Raw genomic sequence first — 14,914 nt, 5'->3', positions numbered from 1 at the left:
TGCCTATGAGAAGTCTGTCCTATGGTTTGGGAATAGTGTCTTTCTGTCTTTGTCTTTCAACAATTTGATTATAGTGTGTCTAAGTGTGGTGGTCTTTGCATTCATCCTCTGTAATTTGTCCAGGCTCTTGAATACGTAGATTCATATATTTTTATCACATTTGTGAAGATTTTAATCCATGTTTCTTCAAATGTTCTTTCTGCCCCTTTCCCGTCTTTTCTCTCTCCCAAGCTTCTATTTTGTCTATGTTATAATTGATGGTGTCTCAAAGGTCTGTTGGGTTTTGTTCATTTTTCTACATTCTTTTTCTTTTTCTGCTCCTCACACTGGGACTTTCTTTTAAGCTTTCAGCAACATACTCATTTGTGAGTGAAGAAATTCAGGTAAATTTGTCAGTTCCTTGTACTGTTTTATGGAAACCATCCTTTCATGCCACAGAAAACATAATTTGTCTAGTATCTTATTTCTCTACCATATGTTCAGTGTAATTAGATTTTCCAGATGCCTAAAAGTCTTGTTATGAAAACTTAAAATAAGTAAGTTTGGTTTTTGTTTATTAATTTGTTTCGCTTTTTAGACTTCACATGTAGTATTTATTTAAATATAATACTTATTTAATATTATTTAATATTTATTTAATTTATATTAATTTATATTTAATATAATTTAATATATAAATTATGATATATATCATTTAATATAAATTAATTAAAATTTAATTTGTAATTAACATTATTTAATATTTTTAAAAATATAATAGTTGTCTTTGATTGTCTGACTTATTTCACTTAATACCCTCTAGGTCCATCTACACCATTACAAATGGCAAGCTCTCATTGTTTTTTATGGCCAAGTAGTATTCCACTGTGTATACATACTACCTCTTCTTGACCTTCATCTACCTTGATGGACACTTAGGTTGCTTCCATGTCTTAGATATTGTAAATAATGCCACAAGAAACATTGGGGTGCATATATCTCTCCAAATTAGTGTTTTTGTTTTCTCTGGGTAAATTCCAGTAGTGGAATTACTGGATAATACAGTGTTTTTAAGTCTTTTGAGGCAACACCGTGCTATTTCCGCATTGGCTGCATCAATTTACGTTCCCACCAACAGTGCAGAAGGGTTCCTTTTTCTCCATGTGCTTGCCAACACTTGTTATTTCTTGTCTTTTATTTTAACCATTCTGCTAGGTGTAAAGTGATATCTCGTTGTGGTTTTTATTTGCATTTCCCTGATGATTAGTGGATTAGTGTTGAGCATCTTTTCATGTACCTGTTGGCCATCTGTAAGTCTTCTTTGGGAAGATGTTTATTTAGGTACTCTGCTCATTTTTTCATTGGATTGTTTGGGGATTTTTTTGTTTGTTTGTAATGTTGAGCTCTGTAAAGTCTTATATTTTGGGCATTAACCCCTTATCAAATACAACATTTGCAAATATGTTCTTCTATTCTGTAGATTGTTTGTTCATTTTGTTGATATTTTCCATCACTGTGCAAAAGTTTTTATTTTGATACAGTCCCAATATTTTTTTCTGTTTCCCTTGCCTGAGGAGACATCTAGAAAAATATTTCTACAGTCGATAATAAAAAAAAATACTGCCTATGTTTTCTTCTAGAATTCTTACAGTTTCAGGTCTCACATTTAGGTCTTTAATCCATTTTGAGTTTATTTTTGTATATAGTCTGAGAAAGTGGTCCAGTTTCATTTTCTGAATGTAGTTGTCCAGTTTTCCCAACACCGTTTACTGAAGAAACTCTATTTTCCATGTTTTATATCCTTGCCTCTTTTGTCATAGATTAACTGCCCATATATGCATGGGTTTATTTCTGAGCACTCTATTTTTTTCCCCATTGATCTATGTGTTTATTTTGTACCAGTACCACACTGTAGTGTATCTTGGAATCTGGAATTGTAATACTTCCAGTTTTTTTCTTCTTTCTCAAGATTGCTGTGAGTGTTCAGGGTCTTTTGTGGTTTCATACAAATTTTAATATTATTGTTTATATTTCTGTGAAAAATGTTTTTGGTATTTTGATATGGTTTACATTGAATCTATAGATTACTTTGGGTAGTATGGACATTTTAACAGTATTAATTCTTCCAATCCCTGAGCAAGGAATACCTTTCCATTTGTTTGTGTCTTCTTCAATTTCTTGCATCAGTGTTTTATAGTTTTCAGAATGCAGATCTTTGGGGGCACTGGGTGATTCAGTCAGTTAAGCATCCAACTCTTGATTTCAGCTCAGGTCATGATGTCATGGTTCATGGAAGTGAGCCCCTCCCTCATCAGGCTCCATGTTGATAACATGTTATCAACATGGAGTCTGCTTGGGATTCTCCCTCTCTCTCTCTGTCTCTCTGCCCCCCCCCAAATAAAAATAAATCAACTTGGGGCGCCTGGGTGGCGCAGTCGGTTAAGCATCCGACTTCAGCCAGGTCACGATCTCGCGGTCCGTGAGTGAGTTCGAGCCCCGCGTCGGGCTCTGGGCTGATGGCTCGGAGCCTGGAGCCTGTTTCCGATTCTGTGTCTCCCTCTCTCTCTGCCCCTCACCCGTTCATGCTCTGTCTCTGTCTGTCCCAAAAATAAATAAACGTTGAAAAAAAAAATTAAAAAAAAAAATTAATAAATCAACTTAAAAAATAATGCAGATCTTTCACCTCCTTGGTTAAGTTTATTCCTAGGTATGTTATTCTTTTTGGTATAATTGTAATGGTATTTTAATTTCTCCTTCTGTTACTTTGTTGTTGGTATATAGAAACATAACTGATTTCTGTGTATTAATTTTGCATCCTGAAGCTCTGCTGAATTAACTTATTATTTCTGCTGGTCTTTTGATGGAGTCTTTAGGATTTTTTGTGTATAGTATCATGTCATCTGTGAATAGTGACAGTTTAACTTCTTCCTTACCAGTCTGAATGGTTTTTATTTTTTTTTTCTTGTCTGAGTGCTGTGGCTAGGACTTCCAGTACTATATTGAATAAAAGTGGCAAGAATTGACATACTTGTCTTGTTCCTGATCTTAGAGGAGAAGCTCTCTGTTATTTACAAATATGATGTTAGCTGCTAGTTTTTCATATATGGATCTTCATTAGGTTGAAGTGTGTTCCCTCTAAACTCACTTTGTTGAGAGATTTTATTATAAACATTAATTGAATATTGTTGAGTGACTTTTCTGCACCTATTGGGATGATCATATGATTTTTATTATTTGTTTCGTTAATGTGATGTGTCATATTGATTTGCAAATATTGAACCATCCTTGCTTCCCCAGAATAAATCCTGCTTGATCATGATGAATGATCCTTTTAATGTTTTGCTGAATGTGGGTTCCTAATATTTTGTTGAGGATTTGTGCATCTATGTTCATCAGGGATATTTGTCTGTAGTTTTCTTTTCTTGTAATATCTTTGTCTGGTTTTGGTTTCAAGGTAATGCTGGTCTCACAGAATGTATTTACAAGCTTTTCTTCTTCTTCTATTTTTTATAATAGATACTAAATCTTCTCTGAGAAGAATAGGTATTCTTTCTTAAATGTTTGGTAGAATTCACCTGTGAATAGATCTGGTTCTGGACTTTTGTGTGTTGGAAGTTTTTTGATTACCATTTCAATTTTGTTACTAGTGATTGATCTGTTCAGATTTTCTATTTCTTCTGGGTTCAGTTTTGGACGATTATATGTTTGTAGGAATTTATCCATTTCCTCTTGGCTTTCTAATTTGTTGGTATATAATTTTTCATACTATTCTTTTATAGGCTTTTGTATTTCTGTAATTTCAATTATTCTTTTTTGTTTCTGATTTTGTTTATTTGGGTTCTCTTTTTTCTTAATGAATCTGGCTAAGGATTTATTAATTTTCCTTATTTTTTCAAAGAACAAGCTCTTAGTTTCATTGATCTTTTCCATTGTTTTTAGTCTCTATTTCATTCATTTCATTTATTTATTATTCCTTCCTTGCACTCATGTTGGGCTTTGTTTTTTCTTGTTTTTATGGTTCATTTAGGTGTAAGTTTAGATTGTTAATTTCAGTTTTCTTGTTTCTTGAGGTAGGCCAGTATTGCTCTGAATTTCTCTTTTAGACCTGCTTTTGCTGCATCCCAAATATTTTAGAGTTATTTTCATTTTCATTTGTTTCAATGTATTTTTTAAATTTCTTTTTTGAGATCTTTGCTGACTCATTGGTTATTTAGTAACATGTTATTCAAACTTCACATACTTGTGGGTTTTTATCTTATGATTCATTTCTAGTTTCACACTGTTGTCATTGGAAAAGATACTTGATAATTCAGTTTTCTTAAATGTATTGAGATTTGTTTGTGTTCTAACATGTGCTCTACCCATGGGAATGTTTTATGTGCCCTTGAAAATGGTTTGTATTCTGTCCTTTTTGTATGAAATGTTCTGTATATATCTGTTATCTCCATCTGTGAAATGTATCATTCAAAAACACTCCTCATTGATTTTCTGCCTAGATTATCTATTGCTGTAAGTGGGATGTATTATATTATGGTCACTTTCTTCCTTTATATTTGTTAATATTTGTTTTTGTATTTAATTGCTCTGATGTTGGATGCATAGATATTTATAATCCTTTTGTTGGATTGGTCCCATTATAATTTTGTAATACCCTTCTTTGTCTTTTGTTACACTCTTTGTTTTAAAGTCTTTTTTTTTTCTGATATAAGTATTGCTATGCTGGGTTTTTTTTCACTTCCATTTTCATGGAATATCTTTTTCCATCCTTTCACTTTCAGTCTGTATGTGTCTTTAGGTCTGAAGTGAGGCTCTTGTAGGCAGCATACTGATGGGTCTTTTTTTTCTTTTTTTAATCTATTCTGTCATCCTATGTCTTTAGATTCGGGCATTTAGACATTTTATATTTAAAGTAATTTTTGGTAGGTATTATTTATTTATAGGCATCATTTATAGATAGGTATTATTTATCACCATTTGGTTAATTGTTTCTGATTGTTTTTGTAGTTCATCTCTGTTCCTTTATTCTTCTCTTGCTCTTTCACTGTGATTGGTGAGTTTCTATATTATTGTTTGGCTTTTTCTTTATTTTGTTTTATTTTTCATTTTGTGTGTGTGTGTGTGTGTGTGTGTGTGTGTGTGTGTGTGTATCTGTTACAGGTCTTACATTTGGGGTTATCATGAGGATCATATATAACATCCTGACTATAGCAGTCTATATTAAGTTGATGGTCATTTTAGTTTGAAGACATTCTCTGTTTTACCTTCCCTTCCATATTTTATGTATCGTTGTTGTAGTTTACTTCTTTTCATTCATAATTTTGTATGTCTAATTATGACTTTTTCCTTTCCACTTAAAGACGTCCGTTCAACATTTCTTGTAAGACTGGCTTAGTAGTGATGAACTCTTTAACTTTTGTTTGTTTGGTAAACTTTTTATCTCTCCTTTAGTCCTGAATGATAACCTTGCCTGGTAAAGTAATCATGGCTTATAGATTTTTTTTTTTTTTCCCTTCAGCACTTTGAATATATCATGCCACTCCCTTCTGGCCTCCAAATTTCTGCTGAACAATTAGCTGGTAGCTGGTGGGATTTTCCTTGTATGTAAATTCTTGCTTCTGTCTTGCTACTTTTAAAATTCTCTCTTCACCTCTAATCTTTGACATTTTAATTACTGTGTGTTGTGATGTGGACCTCACTGGGGTTATCTTGTTTGGAACTCTCTCTATATTCTGAATCTGGATGTCTACTTCCTTCCCTAGGTGAAGGAAACTTTCTGCTATTATTTCTTCAAATAAATTTCTGCCTCTTTCTCTTTTATCCTTCTAGGACCCCTATAATGCAAATGTTGTTTGCTTGATGTTGTCCAAGTGGTCCTTTAACCTATCCTAATTTTTTAAATTCCTTTTTCTTCTTGCTTTTCAGCTTGAGTGTTTCCATTACCCTGTCTTCCAGATCACTGATCTGTCCTTCTGCATCCATTAATCTGTTGATTCCCTCTAATGTATTTTTTGTTTCAGTTATTGTATTCTTCTACTCTGGCTGGTTCTTGTTTATATTTTCTATCTCTTTGTTGAAGTTCTCAGTATGTTCTTTCACCCTTCTCTTCATTCTGGTGAGCATCTTAGTAATAATTGCTTACACTCTTTATCGGGCCTATTGCTTATCTCCATTCACTTGTGTTTTACTTTCCTTTTCCTGAAGTTTTGTTTTGTTCTTTCATTTGGAGCATATTCCTCTTTTCCCCATTTTTACTTGACTTTCTGTGTTCATTTCGATAAATTAGGCGGAACAATTATTTTTCCTAGACTTGAAAGAGTGGTCTTGTGTCTGGTCATCCCTTGTGTGGGCTGTGTGTGTCTGGTGACTTTCTCTGGCTGGCTGAACCTGTGGCTGGCATGGGTTGTGGGGCACTCTGTGCTGGAGCTATTTTGGTGGGATAGCTGGAGCTGAAGTATGCATTGGCCAGGGCAGTCCTGTGGCTCTCCATTCAGAGGGTGTCTTGACAGGACAGCCAAAGTGGGTGCACATGGGCAGAGCAGGTTTCAGGGCTCTACGTGGAGACAGTACTCTGGTAGGACTGCTGCTTCTGCAGCTGAAGAAGGTGTAAGCTGGGTTATCTGGGACTCTTTGCCCAGAGGGTGTCCTTGAAGGGTAGCTGGAGCCAAGGTAGGGCACAGATTGGGGAGTCCTGGGATGCTCTGAGCCGGGGACACCCTGGCAGGACAGCTGTAGCGGAAGGGGGCATTAGCTTGCGCAATCCCAGGGCTTTCTCCACGGAGGCTGCTCTGGAAGGACAGCTAAAGCTGAAGTGGATGCAAGTTGGAATGTTCTGAGGCTTTCCACACAGGGGAGGACAGGACGGCTGGAGCTGAAGTGGGTGCAAGTTGAATGTCCCACCATGCTCAGCACAGGAGGCCCCCTGGTGGGGGTCTGGAGCCAAGGAAGGCATGGGCCTGAATTTCCCATGGTGCTCTGTACAGGGGACACCATGGTGGGGTGGCTGCAGCAGAAGCAGGCATCAGCTGGGAGGTCCTGGAGCACTCTTCACCAGGGGTGCCGTAGCAAGCCATCCGGAGCCAAAGTAGTGCAGGCCTGGAGTGTCCCAGGGTGCTTTGGGATTGTGTCAATTTGGTATGGCAGGTGGAGTTGTAGTGAGTGCTGACCATGGGTTTCTCAGTGTGCACCACCCTGGGACCGCCTCGGTAGGATGGCTGGGGCTGGTGTAGTCTAGAGACCTGGGACTCACTGAGGCAGTAAGCCAGTTAGCGTGATAAGATTCTGTTCAAGTCCAAGCCATCAAGGTGGAGGAGGAACAAAAATCATGGCGTTCACCAGCCCTTCTGACCAGGAGAGAGTTCTAGCAGCTCCTCCACTGTTTAGATCTAGTCCCTCTATATTCTAGTTGCTCTTTTTAACTGAGGCTTTTTATCTTTCCCCACTGGGGTCCAGGGCAGACAAATCTGCTTGTGGCTCTTCAGTACTGTCCCTTCCACTATAGTTCACGGCATCTGGGGTGAGGGTTTCCTTTATTTCTCTGTCCATTTTTCTTGCCTTCCTCTTTGTGTTTTTTGTTTGTTTGTTTGTTTGTTTTGTTGTTGTTTGGTTTTTTGTTTTGTTTTTTTGTTTTTTGTTTTTTGGGTTTTTTTTGGCTGTGCAGAAGCTGTTCAGTCAGCCCTCAGTTCTTCAGGAGGAATTTCTCTGTAAATTGCTGTATCTGTGGAGGAGGTGAGTTCAGGATCTCTCTGAGTTGCCATCTTGGGCCAGAACTCTCCTAGGCTGGGAGATCTAAAAAGGACTTATCTTCAAGTTTGGTGATGCATTTTTTCTGCCTGCTCAAAGCTGCTATTGAAACCCGCTAGTGAGTTTTTTGTATCAGTAATTGTAATTTTCAGTTCAAGAATTTTTGTTTGGTTCCTATTTATAATCTCTCTCTCTTTATTGATATGTTCTATTTATTTGTACATTGCTCCCCTGGATTCCATTAGCTCTTTGTGGCTTCCTTTAGCTCTCTGAGTACATTTTAAACAGTTGCCTTAAAGTCTATGTCTATCAAGTGTACTGTCTCTGCTACCATAAGGACCTACCTCCTATTGAGCTAATCCTATCTGTGACTCTAGATTGGCCTGTCTCTCCAGATTTTAAGGTGTCAGTTTTCCCTGTGACCTCAGTTCTTTGATATTTGGTTTGCTGACTGGTTTTGGTTGTTTGTAAGCCTAGAAATGATGACTTCCAAGCAATCTGCATATGGAAGCTGAAAATGGAAGTTTCTTCCCATTTGTATTGTTTTCCTTTTTGTTCTCTCCATTTTTTATTTCTGTTTTGTTTTTTTTTCCCTGTCTTCCATTTGGTAACTTGAAAATACTTTAAAATTACATTTTTATATCTTATAGTGATTTTGAGAAAATCTTTCTGTACCAGTCTTTTTTATAGTTCTTGCTCTAATTATTCAATTATATATGATGAGGGGGTTTTTTTGGGGGGGGGGGAGGGGAGGGTGATAGTGAGGTTCATGGAGTCCAGAGCCGACAACCAAGAATTCTTGAAGACGTCATTGGTGCAAAAAGGTGATTTTATTGAAACTTGGGGACAGGACCTATGGTCAGGAAGAGCTGCCCTGGGGCCATGAGGAGAAACTGGTTATATACTACTGAGTTGGGGGAGGTAAAGTCCAGGGGAAGTTTCCAGTGAGATTTTCATATGCTAAAGAAGACTCGGGATACTGTAGGCCTAGCTATTGTCAAGCTAAGGTTGTTTTTCCCTCTAGCAAAACATTAACATTAAGACAGTAGAGTTCCTATAGAAACATTTTACTCTGCCAGCCTCAAGTATTTGTCAATGGACTGCAGGTTATAAGGAAATTTAGTTCTATCTGCCACTTCCTTCAGCCTTTGTTTCCCACCACTATGGAGGGGTGATGGAGACTTAGGTCCTGCAGGACTATGATCTCTATCAGTTACCCATTTCTTTACCCCTTTCCTTTGTTCTTGGGCAGCCAAGAGTGCCCGAGAAATATCAATATCACATATATCCCACCTGGTTGGAAGAGGGATGTTTGTGGCCTGTCAGCTTGCCTTATGCTCCCTCATCAATATATACATAACAAGTGTAATGCACAATATATATGTTATACATTCATACACACACACACATGTTCAACCAAGGTTGTAGTACCTATATTTTTTAGTTTTCTAGTTTGTGTGTTTGATCCTTTGGCATCTTAGGGTCTTGCAGATCCTGGAGAACTGCTCCCTCCAGGGCTGCTAATTCCTAGAGAAAGTAAACGATTTACCTGTAAATGTGCCTTTCATATGCAAGCCAATTAATCCAATGCCAACCACCCCGCCCCTCACCTCCTGTATCTAGCTCTTATACCTCTATCCTCCTAACCAACCTAAGATACCAGAGAGCTCAAGACAGCCCCTGTACCCTAGAGCTCCCTGAAATTATTCAAAGTAGCCAATACCATGCCTTGTTATACTGCTTTCCTTTGTTTTCCCCACAGAAACTACAGTAAAGACTCTTGCCCACGTTTTCCCTGCCTCCTGACCAACCATGGTGCTTCCCCATGTGGCCCTGCATGATGTGCCAAGCACCCTGTTTCTCGGAGTCTGTAAGTATAAAAACTTACTCTTTCATGACAGTCATGTTTGTGTCTACGTGTCTTGCCATGTCCGATTAAAACAAATGCTGGGTAGTATTAAAACAACGGTCTGCTAGTATTGACATTTACCAGTTAGAATCCCTCTCTCTTTTTACATGTCTTAACCACTCCCATTTATATAATGTGTCTGAACTATTTCCTCTACATACATTTAAAACTACCCAGACATTACTGTAATTTTGAATTTAACCATCAGATATCATTTTGAAAACTCAGTAGGAAAATTACCCATATATTTAGTCTTTCTACTATTTTTTTCATCCTTCCTGATATGGCAAGAGTGCTTCTGATGAGGGATCAAGGGGAAGGCTGAGGGTAAAACACAAGCTAACAACCCCCCCCCCCCACCCACCCAGTGTGAGATATGTGTGATATTCCTCAGGGACTCCTGGATGCCCAAGGACAAAGAAAGGAAAGACAACAAATGATTAACTGATAGAGATCACAGTCATGCAGAGCATGAGTCTCCATCAGTTTACAAATGTTTTGGTAAATTATAAGAAAAAGGCAATCTTATTAATAGCCTAATCTACAGAAACCTGTAGACTCAGTTTCCTGGAGCCCCACCATCACCCCTCCATAGGGGTATGGGGAACAAAGGCAAGTAGGAAATGGCAGGTAAAATTAAATTTCTTTATAACCCACAGCTCATTGGCAACTACTTGAGGCAAATAAAGAGTATAATAACATTTCTCCAGGAATCTCCTGATGTTAATGTTAATGCCTTACTAGAGGAAAAACAACCTTAGCTTGATAATAGCAAGGCCTTGGGTATTTTAGGAGTCCTCTTTAGCATATCAAATTCCCTCTGGAGGCTTCCCTTTTGTCTTTACCTCCTTCCATTCCATTGTATGTAACCAGTCACTATTTACAACCCCACTACAGCTCTTCCTGCCCTTGGATCCTGTCCTGTGCTTTAATAAAATCATCATTTTTGCCCCAAAGACATCTTTAAGAATTCTTTCTTGGCCAATGGCCCTGGACCCTAAGAACACCCATCACCCCAAAACTTAATCTCTTCTATTATCATTTCCTATCTGGAAGAAGAGAACTTCTTCTTACAGCACCTGGGAAGTGTGTCACTGCCTTCTGTTCCCCATGATGTTTAGTGAGAACTTGGAGCCATTCAAATAGTTTTTCCATAGAGATAGAAGTCATTTTTTTTCCCAAGATTGACTGTGATGTGTTTTGGTCTGGTCTGATTCTTTGGGTATATCCTATTGGGGATTTGCTTAGCTTAGTGCATCTGTAGTTTTATATCTTGCCAATTTGGGAGGTTTTCATCCAGTGTTTCTTTGAGTACTTTTTGAATTTCACCGTCTTCCTCGCTCCTTCTGAGACTCCTATGGCAAAAAATATTTGATCTTGCACTATAATCCCACAGGTCTGAAGCTCTGTTCATCTTTTTTTTTTTTTTTAAGTGTATTTTATGTGTGTCATTAACATTGGGTAGTTTCTGATCTTTCTAATATTGTTGTACTTTTATATTCACTGATTCTTTCATTCTGTTTATTCGGCCTTGGAGCCCATCCACTATGTGTTTTACTTTTCTTATATTTTCTTAGTTTTGAATTTTTATTTGGTTATATTTAGTATCTTCTATTTCTTTGGTAAGACTTTCTATATTTTTCCATTTTTTTTCAAGAATGCTCATAATTGCTCATTGAAGCATTATTGTAATAACAGCTTTAGAAATCTTTGGAAGATAATTCTGACATTCCTGTCATCTTGTTTGCATGTATTGGTTGAGTGTTTTTGGTTTTGGTTTTCTTAATTCAAGTTTAAATTTCCTGATTCTTTGCATGACAAGCTCGTGATGTTTTCATTGAAATCAGGATATTTTAATATTGTATTATGATATTTTGGATATTTTAGGATTAAATATCTATGAATAGAAGGATTAAAACCTTCTATTTTAGCCAGCTCCCTCTATACTACATTAGCAAGAGAAGAGGGGAAAGGTGATCCTGCTGCATTACTGCCTGCTGGAGTAGAAGTGTAGGTTTCCCACTGGGCTTCTATTGACAAACAATGGGATGAGAGTCTTCTAGTTACTGGAGTCAAGGGGTGGGAGCTTCTACTCTCTGAACAGTATCCTCAGATAACACTCTGGCTGAGAAGGTTAAGAGTGTCTCATTTCTGCTCCCCCCATGGCCTCTAATTATATCACAGGGGAATATGAGTTTTGGGGATCACTCTCATTCTCTACTAGGCCTCCTCCAACATTATCCCTGTGTGTGGGAGAAGAGGAACTTCATTACTTCTCTGAGAAAATAGAATTCCAGTCTCCCCAGTGACACCATGGGGCTGAGTGGGCCTTCATAATATCCTGGGGATGAAAATCCCATCTTTATACTTAGCTTTCTTTCATAACACACCATGGTGAGTGTCTTGGGGTACCTTATTACAGCATGGCAAGGATGGAGGTCTGAGTTTCTCACTCTGCCTTTGTGGGCAAGGATGAGTGGGTCTCTGCCATATTTTCTGTGGTAATTGGCTAGAGTAGAGAAATAAATATCTAATAGTTTTTAGTCTTACTAAGCTTTCCCTTGTCCTGTTTTTTGTTTTTGTTTTTGTTTTTTGTGTTGTTGTTTGGTTTGGTTAGAGAGGGCTTTTCTTTTCTGCACTTACTGGTGTATCTGGGTTGCCAGCTACATTGGCATTTGTTTTTAAAATAAATGTTTATTTTTCCCATTAAGTTATGAAGGTTTTTTTTTTATAGGAAAGCCCAACTTTGCTTTTTAAAATTTACTTTGGAATCTTAGGTATTTGTCATTTAAATAGCTATTAATCAACTGAGAAGGAACTTTTGAAGGCAGGGGCTGTGTCTTATTGACTTTTCTCTCTGGAGTCTGGCAAAGCACCTAGAAATCCCACAAATATTTAAGAAGTTGAATTGAATACTAATAATTCATTAAAATATATGATGAATTCATGCAAACAGTAAATATCAACAGAGATAAAGGAGAGAAAAATGACTTCCAGCAGGGGTTTTTAGTGAAATGTACCAACAAGGTAGAATTTGAGCTCCACTTTAAAGAATGTGTTAAAATTTTAGAGGCAAAGATGGAGAGGAAGATCATTTCATTTAGATGTAGGGTGAAGGTAGGTTTAGACACAGAAAAGCACCAGGCATTTTGGAGCCATTTTGTAGTTAAAAGGCTTATGAAGACAAATAGTTAAAGCTGAAAATGCATGTTGCAGCTGACTAGGGAATTGTATTTTATTCTATGTGCAATAGCAATCCATTGTAGGCTTTCAGGAAATGCTTCCTTAATGTGTAAACACCACAGGAGCATTATTCCATATGTGATTGATGGTACTTCATTCTATGACATCAGGCACTTACAATTGAGACCAGCTTTTGCTTCATCATCTTGCTAGTATTTTTAAGTAACAAATGCACTTTTTTTAGTCTTGGATCTTATTATGAATAATGTCCTACCACAACAAAATAAACAAAAACCCTTCATATTACAAAATTTGAATAACCTATCCTTTATAATAAAAGCATACAAAACCTTAAAGGTGGAACAAAATCTATTCAGTATCACATCCTACTGGTGATGTGTTATTGAATGTAATGACCTTTTAAACTTTGAAAATTAATTAGTCTCTTTTTCCTACTGAAAGCAGATTTTGAAAGACATACAGCATATATTGGTGGTTAAAATCTTGGACTCTTCCTCCGACTGCCTGGGTCTAAATGCCATCTCTGTTACAGCCATATAAACCTGAACAAGTTATTTAAACTCTGTAAGCAAGAATTCATTCATCTCATAAAATGAAGTTAGCCATTTTATTTGTTTTCTGTTACTGTGTAAAAATTATTGCAAATATGGCAGCTTAAAGTCGTACCTTTCTTCAAGTTTTTTATTGTGGTAAAATGCATAAACTGACCATCTTAACCATTTATAAGTGTACAGTAAAGTGTTATTAAATGCATTCATGGTGTAATACAACCATCAGTGGCATCCATCTCCATAAATCATTTAATCTTGTAAAAACAAATGTTGTATTATTAAACAATAACTTCCCATTCCCCCATCTCCAAACACTGTTCTACTTTCTGCCTCTATAATATTGACTACTTTAAGTACTTCCTATAAGTGGCATCATATAGTATTTGTCTTTTTGTGACTGGCTTCTTTCACTTAGCGTGATGGCCTCAAGATTCACCCATATCACATCATATTGCAGAATTGTCTTCCTTTTTAAGGCTGAATAATATTCCACTGTATGTATATACTGCAGTTGTCTTATCCATTTATCAATTGATAGACTTTTGGGTTGCTTCTACATTTTAGCTATTGTAAATAATGCTGCTGTGAACATGGGTGTACAAATATCTACTTGAGACCCTGCCTTTAATTCTTTGACAATCCAGAAGTGGAACTGTTGGATCATTTACTTAGTAATTCTGTTTTTAATTTTGGGGGCAACTACCATACTGTTTTCCATAGCAACAATACCATCTTACATTCTTATCAGTAGAATAAAAGGGTTCCAATTTCTCTATATCCTAGTCAACACTTATTGTTTTGTTCTTTTGATAGTAGCCATTTTAATGGATCTGAGAAGTATCTAACTGTGGTTTCGATTTGGATTTCCCAAATGATTAGTGATAATGAGCATCTTTTCATGTGTTTATTGGCTATCTGTATATCTTTTTTAGAAAAGTATTTAGTCCAGTACATTACCCAATTTTTAATTGGATTGTCTGGTTTTTGTTGTTGAGTTTTAGGAGTTCTCTACATATTCTAGATATTAATCCTTGTTACCAGATATAAGGTTTGTAAATATTTTTCCTGTTCTGTGAATTATACTCTGTTACAGTGTCTTTGATGCACAATTTTTAAAAAATTTTATAAAGTCCAATTTTTATGTTTTGTTACCTGTGACTATGGTGTCATATCCAAGAAATATTTGCCACATCCAATGTGGTAAAGTCTTTGTCCAAGAGTTCCTCTTCTTCTAGGAGTTTATTGTTTTGGGTCTTACATTTAGGTCTTTTATCCACTTTGAGTTAAGTTTTCTACACAGTATCAGGTAAGGGTCCAACTTCATTCTTTTGTATAAGGATATCTAGTTTTCCCAGAACCATTTGTTGAAAGGACTGTTCTTTCCCCATTGAACAGTCTTGGCACCCTCATCAAAAATCATTGGACTATAGGATGAGGGTTTACTTCTGGGCTGTCTATTCTATTCCATTGGTCTATGGTTGTCTCTATGCCACTACCATTTTGGTTTGATTGCTATCATTTGTACTCAGCT

The 14,914-nt window shown here is 36.8% G+C and overlaps 1 long non-coding RNA gene across 2 annotated transcripts in view; it reads left to right on the top strand.

Annotated features, from left to right (window-relative positions):
• LOC109497305 overlaps positions 1–14,914 on the top strand; it is a 339,187-nt gene that overhangs the window by 201,479 nt on the left and 122,794 nt on the right. For both annotated transcript variants that reach the window (XR_006593233.1, XR_002740634.2), the window contains one exon: positions 9,482–9,589. This is a non-coding gene — a long non-coding RNA (uncharacterized LOC109497305). The remainder of the gene's footprint in view (positions 1–9,481; positions 9,590–14,914) is intronic.

This window comes from Felis catus, chromosome A1 (genome assembly GCF_018350175.1).
Source record: "Felis catus isolate Fca126 chromosome A1, F.catus_Fca126_mat1.0, whole genome shotgun sequence".
Lineage (NCBI taxonomy): Eukaryota > Metazoa > Chordata > Mammalia > Carnivora > Felidae > Felis > Felis catus.
This window is presented reverse-complemented; position numbering and strand designations above follow the sequence as displayed.